The sequence below is a fragment of the Triticum aestivum genome, chromosome 6B (assembly GCF_018294505.1).
Source record: "Triticum aestivum cultivar Chinese Spring chromosome 6B, IWGSC CS RefSeq v2.1, whole genome shotgun sequence".
Lineage (NCBI taxonomy): Eukaryota > Viridiplantae > Streptophyta > Magnoliopsida > Poales > Poaceae > Triticum > Triticum aestivum.
In genome coordinates this window covers 249,798,699-249,813,399 of record NC_057810.1, presented here as the reverse complement: position 1 = coordinate 249,813,399, position 14,701 = coordinate 249,798,699, and positions in this window count along the sequence as shown.

Here is a 14,701-nt window from a genome sequence, read left to right as displayed (position 1 = left end):
AAGAAGGCAGCCACAAAGGCGCGCCGCCAGTTGGAGCGAAGGATGCCGAGGTGGCGACGAGAGAGCTAAGTCATGCTGAATTTTAAGTTTTTCTCCTTAAATATAAGGTTATTATCCTCGACGGTTCGGCTATGTATGGAGAGCATGTACATAGAGGGGCCCTCCTGCGATCGGCAATGCCCTTGGTCTGTTTCGAGTCCGCTCAACAGTTCAAGTGGCCACGTCGAGAGCGGCAGGGTAGACATTCGCCACCGGCAACGCTCTCGGTTCTGACTCGAGTCAAGCTCAACAGATCGAGCGGCCGCGCCACGGGCGGTAAGGTACTTTGCCCGGCAACAAGCACACCTGATAGGCTAATGGGGATCCGTCCTCAAAGCGCTGCCCTGGGTTGTTGTGCCGGCAATCCTACTCGGCCGACTTGGGGTGGACATACAAAGGAAAATCGAACTGGAAACTAACATGCATAATTTCAGGGGCACTTTAGAGAATGGGGTGCCTAGTCCCGGCGCTGGCCCTCCAACCTCTTGATTTTGTCGATGCGGCTGAGGATTGGCTAGATACGCTCGTTGAGCACCGCGATGTCGGCATCCTCCGGCGATCTCTTCAGCACAACTTCGAAATCGAGGTCTGGGTGCCAGTGCGCAATCTTGGTGAGCACCCTGGTCACGGTCCCCCGGCAGAGTATCCGCGATTCCTCAGCCAGGGAGGTCGCCCGATTGGAGTGAAGCCGCTTCAGGGCGCCGACTACCTTCTCAAAGTATATGGTTAGGTTGTCATTGGGGTTCAGGCTCGCTTCCGGAGCGTACCTCATCTCCAGCATCCCCATAATGGCCAGCTGATCGGCGGCCGAGTTTGCGATGACGGCAAGGTGCTCGAGCCAACGTTTCTCGCCCGCCTTGTGGTCCTTGAGGTTGGCGGTCTCATTCATCAGTAGCTGCTTCTCCGTCTCCAGCTCCTTGGTCAGGATCCCCTCCCGGGTTCTGGCCACCGAGAGCATCTCCTCGAGCTCTCCTAGCTTCAGCTTGAGGTCTTTGATGGAGATGTTGGCTCTAGAGAGTTCTCCAGCCTTGCTGATAACCTCGCACTGCGCCTCCGTTAGGACGCCGTTGAGCGTATCCTTCTCCTGGGCCAGCTTCAGAGCTTGCCTCTATAGCTCCTTCACCTTGCCGGCGTAGGCCTGAGCCTGGGCATTGAGTGCTTCCTGATTCCTCCGCTCCAGCTCTTGGGTCCGCTGTAGGACGAGCTTTTCCACCTCTTCGTCCTTGCCGTGGAGCGTGGCGGCAAGCTTCTCCTCGCACGCGGCAATGTCCTCCTCCTCGGTCTTCAGTGCGGCCTCGTGCTGGGTCCGGGCGGCTTCGGCTTCGTCGGCAAACTTCTTCGCCGTCTCCTGGGCCTTCTCGATGTCGGCCAGCTTCAGGGTGGGCTCCACCTCACGGTTGGCCAGCTCGCCCTGGGTGGCCTTCAGTTCGTCCTGGGCCTGGCTGAACCAGTCTTGCGCCTCGGTGACGCGCCCTCCAAAGTCTGCCTCCGTCTTCTCCACCAACGCCGTCCTGGACTTGGCCTTGTCCAGACGGGCGCGGTGGAGCACCTGAAGCTTCCGGAAGCTGGCACCCATGGCCTGGAGCAGCTGCTCCTCCTGGGAGCCGACGCCACCGACACCCGGCTCATCAACAACCTCGATCCTGGCGGCGACAAGCGCCTCCTTGTCGAACACCTCTCCCTCTAAGGGAGCCCTGGTGCTCGTCGTGCCAAGGAGATGGACGAAGAGGTCATCGCTTACCCTCAGGTACCTGCCGGAGCCAGAGGCAGCGGAGGAGGAGGGCAGGTCATCAAACGCCACCACCTCGGAAGTGGCCTTGCCGGCTTCCCCAGCAGGCCCCTTGCTGGGCTCTTCGACGGGCCCCTTGGCGGCGTCCTCAGCAGCGCCCCCGGCGCTCTCCTTGGCAGCAATCTTCTCCGCCTCCGCCGCAGCATCCGCAGCGACATCCTTGATGGTGGTGTCGACGTCCTCTGAGGTGGGGTCTGGATGCCAAGAAGGAGATAGGGCGGAGCCAAGATCGAAATCCAGCAAGGAAAAGAGGAAAGAAAGAATGCAAGCAGAAGTTTAAAGTGAGTGGCCTACCCGTGACGGGCCGTGAGGCATAAGTCCCTTCTCCGCCATGACCTGGCGTCGAGGCAAAGCCACCGGTGCCTGTGTTCTCCCCCTCCTCATCCGTGTGCATGGCCTCAGCGCTTGGTGCCCTTGCCGGGGACGCCCCTCGGGGTGGCAGGGTCGACGGGGGCGGCACGATGGGAGAAGCCCTCTTCGGCTCCCCTTGGTGTTGCTCCCCTCCTACATCCACGGTAGGGTCAGTACCCAATTTCGTGCATTACGCACGTTGACAAGGGATCGGTGATGGACTTACGCTGGGGGCTGGGCTAGGGGCTGCTCTTCGGGCTGCTCGACACCACCAGTGGCGTACTGGAGGTGCCTGCCGGGGGCTGGCCACTCACCGAAATCCTGGCTCTCTTTATCCTCTGTGCCAGCGTCTCCACATCCCTGTAAGATGAGGACAAGTGAGCAACGCAATCAGTGGAAGTGTAAGGAATTAGGGAGGAAAGCAGAAGCTTACTCTTTGTTCTCTTCCTCCTCCTCCTATGTTGCTTTCCATTTTCTCTCCGGGCTGAGAGGCTCGGGGTCTCTCTTCGGGCTAAGAGGCCCAAAGTCAAACGCAATCCCCGCACCAATGTTTGCCGGCAAGGGGGAAGGCGATGGCGTCCGGGTGCGCTTGGACGACGAAGAAGCAGATGTCTTCTTCTTCTTCGATGCCACGGCTTTCGCCGTTTTCTTCATCGCGACCGCCCTCGTCTGGCGCATGGGCGCTTCCTGCGCTTGCTGCAGCTGCACGGCCCGGTCGAGGCGTACCGGCTTGCCGAAGGTGGCCCGCCATAGGACCCGCCTTTTCCGGTGATCGGGGGCTCAACAGTCGCGGTCCTCTCCTCCTCGCCCTCCTCCTCTGACGACCCGTCGGCGGCGTCTTCAACTAGGGGAGCCCCGGTGTCGGCGCCGCTGGCCCCCCCAGCGGCTGCTGCCCACCGGGCGAGCTCCCCCTCCTCCGCCTTCGCCGCGGGCTTGTCCACCACGCTACCGGTGCTGCCGGCCTCCTTGACGAGCTTTGCCTCCTCCTCGGAAAGCCTCACCTCCTCCACCCTGGCGGCGATATAGCCTAGCTCCATCGGAGAAGTGTCCTAGATAAGCCGCGGCTCGGCGGTGACGTACACCTCATGCAAGGTTTCGAAGAACTCCTGCATCGTGAGCCCGTCTAGCTCAACCCAGTTTGTCTCAAGGCCATACGCGTTGAAGAGTGGCATCATGGCAATGATCTCATTCCGGCAAGAGTTGTTGCTCAACGGGACCACTCCCGCCGGCAGCTTGAAAACGGGCTCCTTGTCGACCTTGCCGGCCTTCGCGGCGGCCCTGGCAAGCTTGCCAGACCGCTCGACCTCGCCCTCGTCATCGACCTTGAGCTAGAAGATCTGTTGGCAGAGATGGGCGTGCCTCAGCACGGTCATGTTGTTGTCGAGGCCGGGGCGGAGCCTCATGATGTCGGCGGCATTCACGAAGAGCTAGGCCGACCTCCCCTTGTCAAGTAGATGGGCAATTCGGTGGCGGATGAAGCCCGCACCGATCATTTCGAGGGTGAGCCCGTCCTTGGTGAGCCGAAGAATCCTGGTGGTGGTGATCGTAAGCTTCGCGTCGTCAGCGTCGACGTCGCCCCAATCGCCCCCATGGACCGGCGGTTTCTCGTGAACCTCGCAGAATGCTGGCGGGTCCTCCTCCTCAATCCAGCACCACCAGCACCGCCATTCTTCCCACCTCTGCTTCGTGGCGCCGTCCAGGTACGCCCCTTGGCCCTCGGGATCCAGGCGACGTAGCTAGCAATGGCACCCCCTTTTTGGATCCGAGGGGAGAAGGAATGGGGAAAGAGCATCGTGCTGGGGTGCACCTCGACGAAGCCCTCGCATAGATGTGCGAAGAGGGACATGCACGCCTCGGCATTCGGGGTAAAATCCAAGAGGCGGAAGACGTAGGTGTGCATGATATCCTTGAAGAAAACAAAAAAGGGGGGACAGAGCCCGCAGGAGAAATAGTCGACGAAAAAGGGGTACCGATTTGGGGAAGGCCCAGCGCTGGCAGGGACGACGTGCGTGGCTGGATGCCCCGTCTTCTCTCCCCCCGTCTTCACTCCCCACAGATCCTTGAACATCTCCCGGAGCTCGGGCACGCCGAATGTCGAGGGGAAGTAGGCAGACTGTGCCCGTCGCGCCACCAGCTCGCCCTCCAGCTGCTCCGACACCCCGGCGTCCTTCGCCGCTCCCTTGCTCTTGGTGGACTTAGGCGCCATGGCGTCTGCGGGAAGCGAAAAAGAAGAGGATGGCGGAAGCTCGGCGGTGATGGACGAAGGCAGAGAGGCTCGAGAAGAAGGAAGAAAGGGGTGGCAGTTCTGAGATTGGAGGAAGGCGCAAGGGAGGTGTAAAGTGAGCAGCGCGCCCACGATTATTCCTTTTTATGGGGAAGGCGCGGGCCGCCTCCTTTCCCATGCATGCCTCCCACATCACGCACGTGCACACAACCCCCACGTCCCGTGTTCAATGCGGGTCGTGGTGAAGCGCAGCTGACGGAGCAGTTACCATGGTAAAATCTGCCCCAACTGCCCACGCACCGTTCTGGGCCTGGCCCAACAACGTGTTGCGCTTATGTATGGCCCAGGCCCGGGGGCTCCTGCCGGTGTACAAAAGTATGGGCTCTGCTTTTGACCCTTTACTTGTGCACGGGCAGTCAGAGCCACCTGCCACGGACACGCATAACAGGGTAGGGAAGGGAAGCCAGAGATGAAGGCACAAGACAAACATAACAATGACAAGGACCAAGGCCACAATGAACGGATGGACGAAGTAGGTTTCCCCGGCAAAGACCCTTGTCGGGGCAGCCTCAGCAGCCCCGGCAAGACCCTTGCCAGGGCAGCTCGCCCACACCAGCCGAGCGAGCCACCTTTGAGCCCACCAACACTAGGCAAACACATTGGGACAGGGCTCGGGAGTCACCTCCATGGTGGCATGCAGATCTTTGTGAAGACAAAGAATAGTCAAGATCAAATGAGGATAGAAAGGGAACAATCCTCACCAAGATCCTCACCGAGCGCGCCAGCAGGGCCACCGCCAGGCCCATACCAGCCAGGTCTCCGCCGCTGTTCACATGCAGCTGCCGACCCAACCAGCTGGGCAGGCACCTGCGTGGCAACATGCAGCCCTTCATGGAGGCTCCACCACCGCGCCACCTCAGCTGCCTGCCTGCCTACATGGCACCACATGCATCGCTGGCCGGGGCGCGTGTCAAAGCAAGGAGGAGCGGCGACGGACGGGACATGCCTCGCCCCCGACCCCGATAAAGTGAAGGGACACCTAAGCCTCGCATTAAATGCACTTTGTCATGTAATACCAGTGATAAGCTCATAGCGCAGTAGCACTTACCACCTCCTGTGTGCCACTATGGCAGCCCCTTTCGCCTATAAAAGGAGGACCATGGCGCACTGGGAAAGGTGTTGGGGAACGTAGTAATTTCAAAAAATTTCCTACGCACACGCAGGATCATGGTGATGGCATAGCAACGAGAGGGGAGAGTGTTGTCCACGTACCCTCGTAGACCGTAAGCGGAAGCGTTAGCACAACACGGTTGATGTAGTCGTACGTCTTCACGATCCGACCGATCCAAGCACCGAACGTACGGCACCTCCGAGTTCAGCACACGTTCAGCTCGATGACGATCTCCGGGCTCCGATCCAGCAAAGCTCCGGAGATGAGTTCCGTCAGCACGACGGCGTGGTGACGATGATGATGTTCTACCGGCGCAGGGCTTCGCCTAAACTCCTCGACGATATGACCGAGGTGGAATATGGTGGAGGGGGGCACCACACACGGCTAAGGAACGATCCGTAGATCAACTTGTGTGTCTATGGGGTGCCCCCCCCCCCCGCCCCCGTATATAAAGGAGCAAGGGGGAGGCCGGCCGGCCCTTGGGGCGTGCCAAGGAGGGGGGAGTCCTCCTCCTAGTAGGAGTAGGACTCCCCTTTCCTAGTCCAACTAGGAAGGAGGAAGGGGGAAGGAAAGAGAGGGAGAGGGAGAGGGAAAGAGGGGTCGCGCCCCCCTCCCCTAGTCCAATTTGGACTCCCCATGGGAGGGGGCGCGCCACCTCCTGGGCTGCTGCCCTCTCTCTCCCCTCAGGCCCACTAAGGCCCAATAATTCCCCTGGGGGTTCCGGTAACCCCTCCGGCACTCCGGTTTTCTCCAAAATCACCCGGAACACTTCCGGTGTCCAAATATAGTCGTCCAATATATCAATCTTTATGTCTCGACCATTTCGAGACACCTCGTCATGTCCGTGATCACATCCGGCACTCCAAACAAAATTCAGTTCATCAAAACTTATAAACTCATAATAAAACTGTCATCGTAACGTTAAGCGTGCAGACCATACGGGTTCGAGAACTATGTAGACATGACCTAGAACTATTATCGGTCAATAACCAATAGCGGAACCTGGATGCCCATATTGGTTCCCACATATTCTACGAAGATCTTTATCGGTCAAACCGCATAACAACATACGTTGTTCCCTTTGTCATCGGTATGTTACTTGCCCGAGATTCGATCGTCAGTATCCAATACCTAGTTCAATCTCGTTACGGGCAAGTCTGTTTAGTCGTTACGTAATGCATCATCCCGTAACCAACTCATTGGTCACACTGCTTGCAAGGCTTATTGTGATGTGCATTACCGAGAGGGCCTAGAGATACCTCTCCGACAATCGGAGTGACAAAACCTAATCTCGAAATATGCCAACTCAACATGTACCTTCGGAGACACCTGTAGTACTCCTTTATAATCACCCAGTTACGTTGTGACGTTTGGTAGTACCCAAAGTGTTCCTCCAGTAAACGGGAGTTGCATAATTCTCATAGTTACAGGAACATGTATAAGTCATGAAGAAAGCAATAGCAGTATACTAAACGATCAAGTGCTAGGCTAACGGAATGGGTCATGTCAATCACATCATTCTCCTAATGATGTGATCCCGTTAATCAAATGACAACACATGTCTATGGTTAGAAAACATAACCATCTTTGATTAATGAGCTAGTCAAGTAGAGGCATACTAGTGACGTTATGTTTGTCTATGTATTCACACATGTATTATGTTTCCAGTTAATACAATTCTAGCATGAATAATAAACATTTATCATGATATGAGGAAATAAATAATAACTTTATTATTGCCTCTAGGGCATATTTCCTTCAGTCTCCCACTTGCACTAGAGTCGATAATCTAGATTACATAGTAATGATTCTAACACCCATGGAGTCTTGGTGCTGATCATGTTTTGCTCGTGAGAGAGGCTTAGTCAACGGGTCTGCAACATTCAGATCCGTATGTATCTTGCAAATCTCTATGTCTCCCACTTGGACTTGTTCCCGAATGGAATTGAAGCGTCTCTTGATGTGCTTGGTCCTCTTGTGAAATCTGGATTCCTTTGCCAAGGCAATTGCACAAGTATTGTCACAGAAGATCTTCATTGGTCCCGATGCACTAGGTATGACACCTAGATCGGAAATGAACTCCTTCATCCAGACTCCTTCATTTGCTGCTTCAGAAGCAGCTATGTACTCCGCTTCACATGTAGATCCCGCCACGACGCTTTGTTTAGAACTGCACCAACTTACAGCTCCACCATTTAATAAAAACACGTATCCGGTTTGCGATTTAGAATCGTTCGGATTAGTGTCAAAGCTTGCATCGACGTAACCATTTACGACTAGCTCTTTGTCACCTCCATATACGAGAAACATATCCTTAGTCCTTTTTAGGTATTTCAGGATGTTCTTGACCGCTGTCCAGTGATCCACTCCTAGATTACTTTGGTACCTTCCTGCCAAGCTTATTGCTAAGCATGCGTCAGGTCTGGTACACAGCATTGCATACATTATAGAGCCTATGGCTGAAGCATAGGGAACATCTTTCATTTTCTCTCTATCTTCTGCTGTGGTCGGGCATTGAGTTTGACTCAACTTCACACCTTGTAGCACGGGCAAGAACCCTTTCTTTGCCTGATCGATTTTGAACTTTTTCAAAATTTTATCAAGGTATGTGCTTTGTGAAAGTCCTATTAAGCGTCGTGATCTATCTCTATAGATCTTGATGCCCAATGTGTAAGCAGCTTCACCGAGGTCTTCCATTGAAAAACTTTTATTCAAGTATCCCTTTATGCTATCCAGAAATTCTATATCATTTCCAATTAATAATATGTCATCTACATATAATATCAGAAATGCTATAGAGCTCCCACTCATTTTATTGTAAATACAGGCTTCTCCAAAAGTCTGTATAAAACCATATGCTTTGATCACACTATCAAAACGTTTATTCCAACTCCGAGATGCTTGCACCAGTCCATAAATGGATCGCTGGAGCTTGCATACTTTGTTAGCACCTTTTGGATCAACAAAACCTTCTGGCTGCATCATATACAACTCTTCTTCCAGAAATCCATTCAAGAATGCAGTTTTGACATCCATTTGCCAAATTCCATAATCATGAAATGCAGCAATAGCTAACATGATTCGGATAGACTTAAGCATCGCTACAGGTGAGAAAGTCTCATCGTAGTCAACCCCTTGAACTTGTCGAAAACCTTTCGCAACAAGTCGAGCTTTATGGACAGTTATATTACCATCAGCGTCAGTCTTCTTCTTAAAAATCCATTTATTCTCAATGGCTTGCCGATCATCGGGCAAGTCAACCAAAGTCCATACTTTGTCTTCATACATGGATCCCATCTCAGATTTCATGGCCTCTAGCCATTTTGCAGAATCTGGGCTCATCATCACTTCCTCATAGTTCGTAGGTTCATCATGGTCAAGTAACATGACTTCCAGAATAGGATTACCGTACCACTCTGGTGCGGCTCTTACTCTGGTAGACCTACGAGGTTCAGTAGAAACTTGATCTGAAGTTTCATGATCAATATCATTAGCTTCCTCACTAGTTGGTGTAGTTGTCACAGGAACCGGTTCTTGTGATGAACTACTTTCCAACAAGGAAGTAGATACAGTTATCTCATCGAGTTCTACTTTCCTCCCACTCACTTCTTTCGAGAGAAACTCCTTCTCTAGAAAGGATCCGATTTTAGCAACGAAAATCTTGCCCTCAGATCTGTGATAGAAGGTGTACCCAATACTCTCTTTTGGGTATCCTATGAAGACACATTTCTCCGATTTGGGTTCGAGCTTATCTGGTTGAAGTTTCTTCACATAAGCATCGCAGCCCCAAACTTTAAGAAACGACAACTTTGGTTTCATGCCAAACCACAGTTCATAAGGCGTCGTCTCAATGGATTTTGATGGTGCCCTATTTAACGTGAATGCGGCCGTCTCTAAAGCATAACCCCAAAATGATAGCGGTAAATCAGTAAGAGACATCATAGATTGCACGATATCTAGTAAAGTACGATTACGACGTTCGGACACACCATTTCGTTGTGGTGTTCCGGGTGGCGTGAGTTGCGAAACTATTCCGCATTGTTTCAAGTGTAGACCAAACTCGTAACTCAAATATTCTCCTCCACGATCAGATCGTAGAAACTTTATTTTCTTGTTACGATGATTTTCCACTTCACTCTGAAATTCTTTGAACTTTTCAAATGTTTCAGACTTGTGTTTCATTAAGTAGATATACCCATATCTGCTCAAATCATCTGTGAAGGTGAGAAAATAACGATACCCGCCGCGAGCCTCAACATTCATTGGACCACAAACATCTGTATGTATGATTTCCAACAAATCAGTTGCCCGCTCCATAGTTCTGGAGAACGGCGTTTTAGTCATCTTGCCCATAAGGCACGGTTCGCAAGTACCAAGTGATTCATAGTCAAGTGATTCCAAAAGCCCATCAGTGTGGAGTTTCTTCATCCTCTTTACACCGATATGACCCAAACGGCAGTGCCACAAATAAGTTGCACTATCGTTATCAACTCTGCATCTTTTGGTTTCAACACTATGAATATGTGTATCACTACTATCGAGATTCAATAAAAATAGACCATTTCTTCAAGGGTGCATGACCATAAAAGATTTTATTCATATAAACAGAACAACCATTATTCTCTGATTTAAATGAATAACCGTCTCGCATCAAACAAGATCCAGATATAATGTTCATGCTCAACACTGGCATCAAATAACAATTATTTAGGTCTAAAACTAATCCCAATGGTAGATGTAGAGGTAGCGTGCCGACCGCGATCACATTGACTTTGGAACCATTTCCCACGCGCATCGTCACCTCGTCCTTAGCCAATCTTCGCTTAATCCGTAGTCCCTGTTTCGAGTTGCAAATATTAGCAACAGAACCAGTATCAAATACCCAGGTGCTACTGCGAGCATTAGTAAGGTACACATCAATAACATGTATATCACATATACCTTTGTTCACTTTGTCATCCTTCTTATCCGCCAAATACTTGGGGCAGTTCCGCTTCCAGTGTCCAGTCTGCTTGCAGCAGAAGCACTCAGTTTCAGGCTTAGGTCCAGACTTGGGTTTCTTCTCTTGAGTAGCAACTTACTTGCCGTTCCTTTTGAAGTTCCCCTTCTTCTTCCCTTTGCCCTTTTTCTTGAAACTGGTGATCTTGTTAACCATCAACACTTGATGCTCCTTCTTGATTTCTACCTCCGCAGCTTTTAGCATTGCGAAGAGCTCGGGAATAGTCTTGTTCATCCCTTGCATATTATAGTTCATCACGAAGCTCTTGTAGCTTGGTGGCAGTGATTGAAGAATTTTGTCAATGACACTATCATCAGGAACATTAACTCCCAGTTGAATCAAGTGATTATTATACCCAGATATTTTGAGTATATGTTCACTGACAGAACTATTCTCCTCCATCTTACAGCTGTAGAACTTATTGGAGACTTCATATCTCTCAATCCGGGCATTTCCTTGAAATATTAATTCAACTCCTGGAACATCTCATATGCTCCATGACGTTCAAAACATCGTTGGAGACCCGGTTCTAAGCCGTAAAGCATGGCACACTGAACTATCGACTAGTCATCAGCTTTGCTCTGCCAGACGTTCTTAACGTCGTCAGTTGCATCAGCAGCAGGCGTGGCACCCAGCGGTGCTTCCAGGACGTAACTTTTCTGTGCAGCAATGAGGATAATCCTCAGGTTACGGACCCAGTCCGTGTAATTGCTACCATCATCTTTCAACTTTGCCTTCTCAAGGAACGCATTAAAATTCAACGGAACAATAGCACGAGCCATCTATCTACAAACAAACATAGACAAGCAAAATACTATCAGGTACTAAGTTCATGATAAATTTAAGCTCAATTAATCATATTACTTAAGAACTCCCACTTAGACAGACATCTCTATAGTCATCTAAGTGATCACGTGATCCAAATCAACTAAACCATGTCCGATCATCACGTGAGATGGAGTAGTTTCAATGGTGAACATCACTATGTTGATCATATCTACTATATGATTCACGTTCGACCTTTCGGTCTCCGTGTTCCGAGGCCATATCTGTATATGCTAGGCTCGTCAAGTATGACCTGAGTATTCCGCGTGTGCAACTGTTTTGCACCCGTTGTATTTGAATGTAGAGCCTATCACACCCGATCATCACGTGGTGTCTCAGCATGAAGAACTTTCACAACGGTGCATACTCAGGGAGAACACTTCTTGATTATTAGTGAGAGATCATCTTAAAATGCTACCGTCAATCAAAGCAAGATAAGATGCATAAAGGATAAACATCACATGCAATCAATATAAGTGATATGATATGGTCATCATCATCTTGTGCTTGTGATCTCCATCTTCGAAGCACCGTCATGATCACCATCGTCACCGGCGCGACACCTTGATCTCCATCGTAGCATCGTTGTCGTTACACCATCTATTGCTTCTACGACTATCGCTACCGCTTAGTGATAAAGTAAAGCAATTACAGGGCGCTTGCATTTCATACAATAAATCGACAATCATATGGCTCCTGCCAGTTGCCGATAACTTCGGTTACAAAACATGATCATATCATACAATAAAATATAGCATCACGTCTTGACCATATCACATCATAACATATCACATCACAACAAGCCCTGCAAAACAAGTTAGACGTCCTCTACTTTGTTGTTGCAAATTTTACGTGGCTGCTACGGGCTTAGCAAGAACCGTTCTTACCTACCCATCAAAACCACAACGATAGTTCGTCAAGTTGGTGATGTTTTAACCTTCGCAAGGACCGGGCGTAGCCACACTCGATTCAGCTAAAGTGAGAGAGACAGACACCCGCCAGCCACCTTTAAGCACGAGTGCTCGTAACGGTGAAACCAGTCTCGCGTAAGCGTACGCGTAATGTCGGTCCGGGCCGCTTCATCTCACAATACCGCCGAACCAAAGTATGACATGCTGGTAAGCAGTGTGACTTGTATCGCCCACAACTCACTTGTGTTCTACTCGTGCATAAAAAATCAATGCATAAAACCTAGGCTCGGATGCCAGTGTTGGGGAACGTAGTAATTTCAAAAAAACTCCTACGCACACGCAAGATCATGGTGATGGCATAGCAACGAGAGGGGAGAGTGTTGTCCACATACCCTCATATACCGTAAGCGGAAGCGTTAGCACAACGCGGTTGATGTAGTCGTACGTCTTCACGATCCGACCGATCCAAGCACCGAACGTACGACACCTCCAAGTTCAGCACACGTTCAGCTCGATGACGATCTCCGGGCTCCGATCCAGCAAAGCTCCGGAGATGAGTTTCGTCAGCACGACGGCGTGGTGACGATGATAATGTTCTACCGGCGTAGGGCTTCGCCTAAACTCCGCGACGATATGACCGAGGTGGAATATGGTGGAGGGGGGCACCGCACATGGCTAAGAAACGATTCGTAGATCAACTTGTGTGTCTATGGGGTGCCCCCCCGCCCCCGTATATAAAGGAGCAAGGGGGGAGGCCGGCTGGCCCTTGGGGCGCACCAAGGAGGGGGGAGTCCTCGTCCTAGTGGGAGTAGGACTCCCCTTTCCTAGTCCAACTAGGAAGGAGGAAGGGGGAAGGAAAGAGAGGGAGAGGGAGAGGGAAAGAGGGGCCGCGCCCCCCTCCCCTAGTCCAATTCGGACTCCCCATGGGAGGGGGCGCGCCACCTCCTGGGCTGCTGCCCTCTCTCTCCCCTCAAGCCCACTAAGGCCCAATACTACCCCGGGGGGTTCCGGTAACCCCTCCGGCACTCCGGTTTTCTCTGAAATCACCCGGAACACTTCCGGTGTTCGAATATAGTCGTCCAATAAATCAATCTTTATGTCTCGACCATTTCGAGACTCCTAGTCATGTCCGTGTTCACATCCAGGACTCCGAACAAACTTCGGTTCATCAAAACTTATAAACTCATAATAAAACTGTCATCGTAACGTTAAGCGTGCGGACCCTACGGGTTCGAGAACTATGTAGACATGACCTAGAACTATTCTCATTCAATAACCAATAGCAGAACCTGGATGCCCATATTGGTTCCTACATATTCTACGAAGATCTTTATCGGTCAAACCGCATAACAACATACGTTGTTCCCTTTGTCATCGGTATGTTACTTGCCCGAGATTCGATCATCGTTATCCAATACCTAGTTCAATCTCGTTACCGGCAAGTATCTTTACTCGTTACATAATGCATCATCCCGTAACCAACTCATTGGTCACACTGCTTGCAAGGCTTATAGTGATGTGCATTACCGAGAGGGCCCAGAGATAACTCTCCGATAATCGGAGTGACAAAACCTAATCTCGAAATACGCCAACTCAACATGTACCTTCGGAGACACCTGTAGTACTCCTTTATAATCACCCAGTTACGTTGTGACGTTTGGTAGTACCCAATGTGTTCCTCCGGTAAACGGGAGTTGCATAATTCTCATAGTTACAGGAACATATATAAGTCATGAAGAAAGTAGTAGCAGTATACTAAACGATCAAGTGCTAGGCTAACGGAATGGGTCATGTCAATCACATCATTCTCCTAATGATGTGATCCCATTAATCAAATGACAACACATGTCTATGGTTAGGAAACATAACCATCTTTGATTAATGAGCTAGTCAAGTAGAGGCATACTAGTGACGTTATGTTTGTCTATGTATTCACACATGTATTATGTTTCCGGTTAATACAATTCTAGCATGAATAATAAACATTTATCATGATATGAGGAAATAAATAATAACTTTATTATTGCCTCTAGGGCATATTTCCTTTGAAAGGATTCGTCTCTTTCGAACCTAGCAGCACCCAGAGCTAGTTCAGACCTCAGGAACACTAAATTCTTCCACCAATGCAGGATCTTAGGGTTTTACGCATCTTTGCGGCCCAAACCTGGGTAAATCCCCTTTGTGCTGTCTGCTAGTCCTGCTCTTCTCACGATCCCCGCGCCCCGCAACCATAGTACGCATTCTAGTAATCCCATAGGTGTCATTTCCCACCAACACAATGCTTCATCTAAGAGCGGAAGTGGGACTGGAAACTGCGGATCTGCTGGGCTAAAGATCGGCATGGGACGCCTGATGGGACCCGCTGAGTGCAGACCTCGGTAGTTCGGGATGG